The sequence below is a fragment of the Herpailurus yagouaroundi genome, unplaced genomic scaffold, assembly GCF_014898765.1.
Source record: "Herpailurus yagouaroundi ecotype Mexico unplaced genomic scaffold, PumYag 28, whole genome shotgun sequence".
NCBI classification, from domain to species: Eukaryota; Metazoa; Chordata; class Mammalia; order Carnivora; family Felidae; genus Herpailurus; species Herpailurus yagouaroundi.
In genome coordinates this window covers 20882841-20893440 of record NW_024412376.1, presented here as the reverse complement: position 1 = coordinate 20893440, position 10600 = coordinate 20882841, and the positions used below count along the sequence as shown (strand labels likewise).

General features: G+C 39.7%; 1 protein-coding gene across 2 annotated transcripts in view; it reads left to right on the top strand.

The window, feature by feature from the left end:
• Positions 1 to 8533: 8533 nt before the first annotated feature.
• CLCN3 (chloride voltage-gated channel 3) overlaps positions 8534 to 10600 on the top strand; it is a 97465-nt gene continuing 95398 nt past the window's right edge. Inside the window, exon 1 of one of the 2 annotated variants that reach the window (XM_040470776.1) lies at positions 8534 to 9056. The gene's annotated coding sequence lies outside the window, so the exon portion shown is untranslated. The remainder of the gene's footprint in view (positions 9057 to 10600) is intronic. The other variant, XM_040470792.1, reaches the window with a different exon arrangement.

Here is a 10600-nt window from a genome sequence, read left to right as displayed (position 1 = left end):
GTCGAAGGAGGACGGTGGCTTGTCTACTACATAAGCTACATTCCAGGTTGTATCTGTTGGACGTGTGATGTATGTAGCCTGGTGGAAAGTTTACAGATTTTGCCAGAGACCACAGAGGTCAAAGATTCGGATCAGTGCTTCAAAGAAATAGCCTTCCTTCTCTCTCATACTCTAATACATCAACACCCAAGACCCCTGTGAGTTTTCCCAATCTGTGGTTTAGCCAGGCTTATAAGAAATACTAAAAGGAAGAAAAGAAAAGACAAGACAAGACTATTACTGGCAAGGAAATTGAAAGTTTTTGGCTTCTTTGCCAGAAGATGGCACTGCAAGTCATCCAAGCTGGCAAATTGGAGAGACTCTGCTTTGGTTTATCTCCTCTTCAATCTCCATCCATTCAAAAGACTTGTTTTCCTCATTTTCTCATTTCTAGGCTAACCTCCTTTGGCCCCTCCCACCCTCAGTTAGCAGGAATTTTGGTGTCTGAATGCACAATAACGACAGTTCTACCCACGTACCTTTATACAGCAAAGCAGCATAAGAATGTTGCCAATTGCTAATCTAAGTAAATTCTCTTTTGCTGCATTCATGAAGAATGGCTAGTCGGATACCTCCTTAGATAACTCTTCAGGCTCTTATCATAAACTGTTGGAATATAAACTGCTACTGTCTTTGTAGAAGCCATGCTAGCAATATGCATATCCTTTTGACTTATTTTGTTAAGTGTGTAAAATAACACCATACAACATGCCCCACCCCCCCCCACCCCCCCCCACCCCGCCCAGAATGGTAGAATTGCTGGCAGAAAGAAATGGTTTACACAACCTCCACTCGCTGATAAGCTCTACAATTTGTTTCTCTGTATCTGCCAGGGTAGCAGTTCTAGATCTGCTTTGAATAGATAAACTCTTACCACTGTGAGTAATTATGTTTTCCCCTTTCCTGAGGGCTTAAAGATTTTATTGGCTGCTTACTGAGGAGGGAATAAAGCTAATTTGAGTATTGGTAGAGTTTTTGTTACTAATGCATCAACTCAGTTTTAATCAAAAGAAAATATGATTTCCAGTACAAGAAACTGATTTTACTCACATAACTTATTCTATACCTCCTAATATTTCCTATATACTGAGGGCTTCTTATTAATTTTTGTTTGGGGTTTTTTTTCCAGTTTAAGATATAAGTGACATACAGTACTATATAAATTTAAGGTGTACAGTCTAAACATTTAACTTATATATTATAAACTGATTATCCTTAATAGTTATTAGTTTAGCTGATACTCATTATCTCATATAAAGAAGAAAGATAAAAAGTTGTTTTTCTCTTGTGAGAACTTTTATGGAAAAAATAAAAAAATAACAAGAACTTCTAAGATTTATTCTTTTACCAACTTTCAAATATACTATATAGCACTGTTATTATAGACATCATGTTGTACATTACATCCTCAGTACTTAATTATAACTGAAAGTTTGTAGCTTTTGACACCTTATCAAATCCCCCCCCCCCCAACACACACAGTCCACCCTACTAAGGGCTTTTAAAAATGGATACTAAGACCTGTAGTCAAAAGATAAATTAAACAACCTATAGTAGGCAGAATAAAGGCCACCCAGTGATTTCCCTGCCCCCCAATCCCTGGAATCTGTGAATATATTAGGTTACATGGCAAGGGGGAATTAAAGGTGCAGATGGAATTAAAATTACTAATCAGCTGACCTTAAAATAGGGAGATGAGCCTGGATTATCCAGGTGGACCCAATGTAATCACAAGAGTCCTTAAAAGTGAAAGAGGAAGGCAAGAGAGTCAGAATCAGAAGGAAATGTTACTTTAGAGGAAGTTCAGAATGAGAACTTCTCTTTAGAGGAAGAACAGAATGAGAAAGATTCAAACCACTGCTGCTCGATTTGAACATGGAGGAGGGGGCAATTCAAGTGGTCTCTAGAAGCTGCAAAAGGCACAGAAATGGATTCTCCCCTAGAGCTTCTAGAAGTAAACACAACACTGCTACCATCTTAATTTTAGCCGGTGAGATTTGTATTGGACTTCTAAGCTACAGAACTCTAAGATAATAAACCTGTGTTGTTTCAAGACACTAAATTTCTGGGAATCTGTTGTAATAGCATACTAATACAAACTCATATTCTTTTAAGGTTCCAGGAGCAGAGTAGATCAGGCTGACTGGTAAATTCTTTTTATTGCATACGAAAAGCCCACAGCTTCATAAAGTATCTGGTAAGAACTCCAACCAGACAGAATCCCTTCTGGAACACTTGCTGAGAAGGAATAAAATCAAGCTGGAAGTATTCACATTAGAACACATAAAGAAAATGTTCAAGGTATCTGGTTATAGTCCTTACCATGTAAAACACCCAAGTCTGTTGAAGAGGAGGTTTAACACCACTAGATTCTTCTAACACAAATACTAGAGGAATTACAGAAAAGGTTCTTCCCTGGATAGAATCTGTTGTTCTATCACAAAATATCACATAGCATATTGTTTAGATAGATCGCGCATGTCTAATGTAGTGCTTCTAACTTAATGCTGCTTATTAACTGGGAATAATTATGAATATGGATACTGAGGCCCAAACTTGGAATAATTAAAACAATTTCTGAGAGTGGATTCCAAGCAAGAGTATCTTTTTGAAGCTCCCTAGGTGGCTCTGATGCAGAGTGAAGGTTGAAAACTACTGACAAGATGGTTGTGTGTCAGAAATGGATTTTAAAATAAACATGTTCTTGCAAAAAAGTAAGGTAGTGTGTAGTATAAACAATATTACAGAAAACCAAATGTGCAAATAGACTCATTGTTGCCCACTTACAAGAGATCCTTGGGATAATCCCCCATGTAGAAACTAATACACTACCATAAAAGGATTTAGGATTTATTTATAAAAGGATCATAGAAAGCAGATATGATTGATTAATAGCCTCTGACTATTCTCTACTATTCTCAGAGTCTATGTGCTTCTTCCCAAAATTAGGCTACATATCTGCATTCACAGAAGAAAACGTCTAATGTCTGTAAATCTCTTGTAAGACTTGTCCAACAGTGTTCCAAGTTACATAAAAGTGTTCTTGGATATTATCACAGTGCCATGAATTTGACCTTGATAAAAGAAATGAAAGAGTCATGAGAAGTTTGACTGTATTGTGAGCACTCCCACTACCACCATGGGCACAATACAAACTGTGTAGCCCAGAATTGTATTATTTGAGAATATTCAATTCTGCCCTGGTAAAAAAAAAAAGAAATGGTATAAGAAATAACACTCACGTGTTAAGCAGATAAGTTACTAACCTGTGTTATATGGTGGACAGGTAAAGTTAACAGGACATATACTTTTGAACATAGGTAGAAAAGTCTGGAAAGACCACGAGATGCCTAATATTAATGAGGCACTAAACATATGAGAGGCATCTAATCATTAAGCACTGATATACTCATGACGTACTCAATATACATGAAACACTCAACATTCACAGGTCTCAATTCTGTCGCCCTGTGTGACATTCACACTGTGTCCCACATGACCTGCTCCAAAAGTGCAAAACCTGTACCTGCTCACCGGGTTAACTGGCAAGCTACAGAGGTGCCCAGGTACTCTTGCCCCTGCAGCTGTTTAAAATATCCAGAGTGTCATTGGCTTAGGCACCTTCCATCTCTGAACCCTTGCTCAAATATCAACTCTGGTCCTAATTACCTAACCATGAACAGAAAGGTTAATATGCCAAAAAGAGAGACAAGACATATTAGCATTGCATAACCACATGTTTCAAATCATGTGTCTTTCCTCTCGACTTGTACCTTATCTGAAGTGTGTTAATTTTTCCCTCTTGCTTCTCATGGTATGTTAGCCTTTGTGACCCCTGAGATAGCTTATCTGGTAGTATATTGGGGGGGTATCATTGTATGAATGTAATTTCCCACACAACACCAAGCAGGTACTATCTGGATATTACTTGGAATTGTATGTTATAAAGAATTTCAAAAGAGTGCAACTCTTTTGCCTAATATCCTATAATTTTTAACTCTGCACTCAAAAAAATTCCAGACTTTGCTGGCAACAAGGGAAGAATCCTTAATTTTGGTAGGTCCTAAGATATGTCCTTAGAAGAATTTTTAATCTTTTAAATTTTCCAAATAAACCAGATTAACAATTTTTGGAATATTTATTTTAGTAGAGTTTATTTTAATTGGAGGAAGCTAAATTTCTTGATCCTACAAAGTCACTCGAGTGGCCCACTGATTACTGCATATGCTGGGTGACTAGACCTCACTGTTCCAGGATTAGATAGCAAGAACTTTTGGAATTTTTTGCCTGTTTCTTTAAGTGGTATAGTCTGAAATTCAGACTTGTGGAAATATGTGTAATCTTTTAGCTATAACTTCATGTAAGACCTAGAGACAAGGGAAGGGCAAAGGGGGGTTTGAAAAAAAGTTACACTGAGAGAAATGTGATTTGTGGGTTGATGCCCGCACTGAATCAGGAAGTCAATGTAAATAGTGATTTGAGTCTGTGAGGTTGTCAGCTGGTACAAACAGATATATGAGCCAAAAAATCTGGTGCTTAAGCCTATTAAGGCATAAAACCCTTTTGGGTGAGGGTTATACAAAGAGGATTTCCTTTTCTCAAAACAACAACAAAAAAATCAAACACAAGCAAAACAAACAAAAACCCCAAGCCAACTAGTGTATCAGGGAAGGAAGGAGCACTCTTTTACCACTTTTGGGTAGGTGGCTGTGCATTTGAGAATAGTGACTCCTATCTCTCTTTTTTGTTTTTGAACTGGAATGTCTACAACTGTTATCTTATGCCCATCCCACCACGGTATTTTGGGAGTGTTGGGAGTGGATAACTTGCCTCTTTAGTTTCGCAGGTCCACAGATGAAGAATTAATAGATTACAGGCAGGAACATCATCTTCATTTGATTTGGAAGAAATTTTAGACTTTTAGCTGATGATATTTAGATTAAGAGGAAGTTTTGAACTTCAAGTTGATGCTATGTTGGGATGAGCCCTTTCAGAACCTTGGAAAAGGGTGAATGTATTCTATTTTATCTATAAATCATCAGGGGCTAGAGGGCAGACTGTGGGAGGTAAATTCTGAGATGGCCCCAAGATTCCCATGCCCTGAAGTACATGCAAAAATATCATTGCCTCTCCTTCACTGTGGGCCAGACTGTGAATATAGGGATTTCACTTCCATTATAAGGTTATTAATCAATTGACTGTGAATTAATAAAAAAAATGAAATTATGATGGATGGGCTTGACTTAATTAAGTGACCCCTAAAAAAGAAGTGAGAGAAATTTTCCTGCTGGTTTTGAAGAGGTAAACTACTATGTGGTGAGAAGGCCATGGAGTTAGGACTTGAGGATGGTCTCTAGGAGCAGAGAGCAATTCTGGTCAATAGTGAGTAAGAAAACAGAGACGTGTTGCAATAAAACAGGGACCTCGGTCCTATAACCAGAAATATACTGTCACAGGACCCTGATTAAAACCCTTTTCTGTTATATACAACTATCAAAAAGGTGTTGGAACTAGAATATTGGTGATATTAATGCTATTAGAGTGCTATGTACCTTGAAGATACAAAATATATATGTAAGTCAGATATTCATTACTCTCTTGTACTGGAGGGCCCAAGAAGCATACAGTCAAAAGCTCTGGTATACAATTTACAGTTTAATAAAAATTTGGTAGGGAAGCAAAGAAGGTTCTCTAGCATATCCCACTTTTTTATATATGTATAATATCTTTGTATATGCCTAGAAAGGTCCTGGAAAGTTCCCCAAGACACTTAATTGTATGTTTTTTGTGGACAGTGACACTAAGATTGGTCAGGTTGTACAGGACACCAACTTTCAATTTGTATTTTCTGTATTCTTTCAAAATATTTTAACTCATTGTATTAGCTTCCTAAGGCTGCTGTAACAAAGCAACACAAACTGAGGAGCTTAAAAAAAAAAAAAAACCCAGCAATTTATTTTCTCAGTTCTGGAGTCTAGAAGTCTGAAAATTAGAGTGTCAATAAGGTTATGCTCTCTTTAAGGGCTCCAGGGAAGAATCCCTTCCTTGTTTCTTCCAGTTTCTGGTAGCCCCAGTTGTTCTTTAGCTTTTAACAGCGTAACTCCAGTCTCTGCCTCCCTCTTCACAGAGTCATCTTCCTGTCTTTGTGTCTCTTCTCTTCTTATAAGGTCACAAATAATACTGAATTAGCCCATCCTGATGACCTTACCTTGATCACATTTGTAAAGAACGTATTTCCAAATGAAGATATATTTAAGGGGGAGGGGAGGAATCTTTTGAGAGGACATGGTCAGTCTATAATAGCCATGGCTCGCTCTTAATTGAAAACAACTAATGTGCGACATGCTACAAGACAACGTCCTTCGTCTCTTTAAAACATCAATATAATGAAAAATTGAGGGAGGAGCTCTTAGAGATTGAAAGAGATTTAAGAAACAACTGAAATGCAATGCTTGAAACTTGATAGGATACTGGTTTGAAAAAAATACTGCAGAAGAATTTTTTGCTTAACAATTGGCAAAATTTAAATATGGACTGGTTATTAGATATCAGGCCCTTGTTGCTAATTTTCCTAGTTGTGATAATGGTATTGTTCTTGTGTTGGGGAAGTTGTTATTCTTAGGAGATGCATTTTTTTAAAACTTGTTTAATGTTTATTTATTTTTGAGACAGAGAGAGAGATAGAGGGAGAGGAAGGGGGAGGGGCAGAGAGGGAGACACAGAATCCTAAACAGTCTCCAGGCTCTGAGGTGTCAGCACAGAGCCCAACAAGGGGCTCGAACTCAGGAGCTGCAGATCATGACCTGAGTTTAACCCAATGCCTTAACTGACTGAACCACCCAGGCGCCCCGCAATTGCACGTTGAAGTATCTAAGGGTAAAGTATAATGTCTGCATCCTAATTTTCACATGCTTCAGGGAAAAAAAAAATCCAAATATAAATGAAGCAACTATAGCAGAATTTTTGAATGTGACTGATCCTGTCATGCCCATGATTAAAAGCCTTCAACTATTGTTAAGTTGAATTTTTTCTTCACAAACGTTAAGTTTTTAGTATTTATCAAAGATGTTAAATGAACAACCATTGCGTATGAATGTGCAATGTACTATTCTATTAAGTTTTCTGAATGTTTGGACACTTTCTTATTTATTTTTGAGAGAGAGATAACGTGAGCAGGGGAGGGGCAGTGAGAGAGGGAGACAGAGGATTTGAAGTGGGATTGGCGCTGACAGCAGAGAGCCAGATGGGGGGACTCAAACTCACCAATCCTGAGATCTTGACCTGAGCTTAAGTCAGACACTTAACAAACTGAGCCACCCAGGCGCCCCTGGACATTTTCCAAACACCTTGGAGAAAAAAACTACTTACAAACAAAACTTTACAACCGTCCCTGATTATCTAAGGTAAGGCATAAACTCTTTGGCGTAACTGCTGACTTCTGCATCATCGTCTCAAGTCATCTCTCCATTTTACATCTCGCACACTATATTCAACGCCAGCATAACATAGAACTTCCAATTTCTTCCTCCCTTACATGAAATTTCTACCAGATACTGTTTGTTTTCCCCACCCCAACTCCCGTCCCTCAACTTTTTTTTTTTTCAAAATCCAGGTATCAACTCTTCTGTAAAGATTTCTTTCCACATTACTCTCTCAGAAGGGTGCTCCTTTTCCTGAGCATTCTTTATTGCACCGGAATAGAAACCCCTTGAGCCCAGGTGTCAGGTTTACTGAATTTTGGCTGGTACACGTTACTTTAATAAACACTTGCCAAACTAAAATATATTCAATTCGACCGTGTAGAAATTGAAATCGGATTACCCATTTTCTCCAAAATACTTTATTTCCAAGCATTATTTTTGAAACTGCGTAACGGCTAAATTCGGGTTATCAGTTTTCTCTGCATGTTTATCAGGCATATAACCCTCCCCCCCCCCCCTTCCCTCCACCACGACATATAAGGCGAGGTAAGGCCGCTGCTTTCCCTGCTTCCGACCTAGTAACACAGGCAACATTTGGTGCTTAAGGCCATTTCTCTCGGAAGTAGAGCTCGCGGACGGCTGCTTTTGCCTTTCGCTTTTGGCGCCGAAGCTTGCCGGGATTTCACGCGCTGCTCCGGGTCTTCTGCCGGCGTGGAATTGGGAGCTTCCGAGGATGCTGGGTACAGCGCGCGCCTGCGGCCTTCTGAGAATGCTTCCCCCAAGGCGGCCACCTCCTGTCCTTTCGCGAGGTCAGCAGAGGGGCAAATAGCAAAGCGTGAGTGACGTGAGCTAATCGCCAGGGAAGGGTTTCACACCCAGCGCGGCCCCTCAGGGCTGGCTAGCTCGCTTTGCTCCTCCTCCTGCCGCCCCAGCTCCGGCCCGCCCACCGTTTCCACATTGCCCAATGGGTGCCGACGCGCCTCCAACCGCGGCCGGTGGAGGAGTATTCGGCGGCCGGACGCTGAGCGGCCGTTCACGTCAACGCGGTGACGTCACGCGTAGACGCACCTGTCGGGCTCCTGACTCCTGCTGTTTCCCTTCCCCTTCCGTGGCTTGGGGCCGGTGTGGTCCGGAACCCCAGCCCCTTTTTACAGTGCCAGTTCGCCTGCGGCCGGGGAGTTGGGCTACGTAATGAGGCAGGAGGGTGTGGTGGGCTGAAAGGCATTCTACTTCATTTGCGAGTGGGAACATGGATTCAGTTTTAGTCTTTTAAGAGGGAAGTGAGGTTGGAGATTTTTATTTTTAATTTTAGGTGGAAGCAATTGACTTTAGGGCCCTCCAAAGGAAGCGGATTTAACTTAATGCTACTCCCGTGTTTGGAGAGGACAAAAAAAAGGTCCTACCTGGCAAAATTTCCGTAACCTCTTCGGTAGAAAACCCAAGGTATCTTTTAAATCGCAATAGTTTTCGTTGTGTGTGAAGCTTTCTTCAGGTGGAGCTCCCAGGGTAGCTAGGTTTTTAGGTTTGAAACAGATGCAGAATCCAAAGGCAGCGCAAAAAACAGCCACCGATTTTGCTATGCCTCTGAGCTGCAAGGTGAGTTGCATTGTATGAGTGAAGATTTGTTAGCTGTTATGTTCACGGATTTTGGGTCAACTGTGATGCCAGGGCTCTCATCTTGGTTTATCTTATAACAGAACCCTACGTGATGTTAAACCTTCCCTGATTAGGTATATTCCTTCGGACATTCTATAAGATTTCGCCGGTTTCCTTTGGGAACCGTCGAAGGACCTTTGAATAGACTGGAAGTAGGTTCCAGGAAAAGATTAATATTGAACTCAGAGATTGGGTTTTGTTTGCTCTAAAATTGCCCAAATTTAAAGTTAATACTCAGTTTTTCTATCTTTGGTCTAAATGTATGTGTATATCAAGACATAGTTTGTGTGTATATATAACATTTGTGTTTTGATATGAAACTTGGATCAGAAACTACCTTAGAATCTCAATTTTGCATATAATATACACTTTATTTGTATAGCACGTTAAACTAGAGCACATAGAAAATTACCTATACATTATGCTTACGTTTAAGATTTCTGAGATTTCTGTTTCTTTTGGATTAAAAAAAAAAGCCCTTGTTTATGAGAATTGAATCACCCTTTTCTTTTTTTGGTAATTCAAAACTTCAGTTCTGCAGACTATACTATAAACTTTTTTGAGCCATGCGATTTAGTTATTGCAGCATCATTGTGGCTTTTGTCATTGATTGTTGAATCTTTTCAGAAATGCTTTGCTTTTCATCTCTAAACAGTTTAATTTACAAGATTCTTTTCTTGAGGTCGGTATGAAAATAATCTAACTGATGTCAGTCAATTTTACATGCCTTTGTGAGTCACTAGAAAATACCGTGTAGCTCGAGAGTACACATAGGAGTTAAAATGCTAGTGTATGTATTGTTGATTTTCATCTTAAAAGGTGCTGCTGCTGACTGTTGTTATATAGTATGACTTAAAAACCAGGTGTGTGACCTACAGATATTTGGCAGACCGAGTATGTTTTTTTTTTTTTCAACATTTATTTATTTTTGGGACAGAGAGAGACAGAGCATGAACGGGGGAGGGGCAGAGAGAGAGGGAGACACAGAACTGGAAACAGGCTCCAGGCTCTGAGCCATCAGCCCAGAGCCCGACGCGGGGCTCGAACTCACGGACCGCGAGATCGTGACCTGGCTGAAGTCGGACGCTTAACCGACTGCGCCACCCAGGCGCCCCTTGACCAAGTATGTTTTAATGACCTCTGGTTGATAGGAGCAGTCACTGTTGGCAGAATCCATGGCATCCCCCTCCCACACCCTACTTCCCGTACTCTTCAAAGACTGATTGTTTGCTTGGAAAATGGGTCAAATTATTTTAAGACGTCAATAGAAATGTATAGTACTTACATCTTGGAAATTGTGTTTTAAGCATGTGATTTCAGTCATACAAAGTTCATTACAAATGAAAAAATCCAACTTGGTAATGGGTATATACAGTTCAGGGAAACAGAATTGCTGAGGTTATGGTTTTATATTAATTGGCTATTTTCCAGGTCATGTTGGTGATAGGCTTTCAATTTCCTGTCGTGTGACATGTTGGTAATAA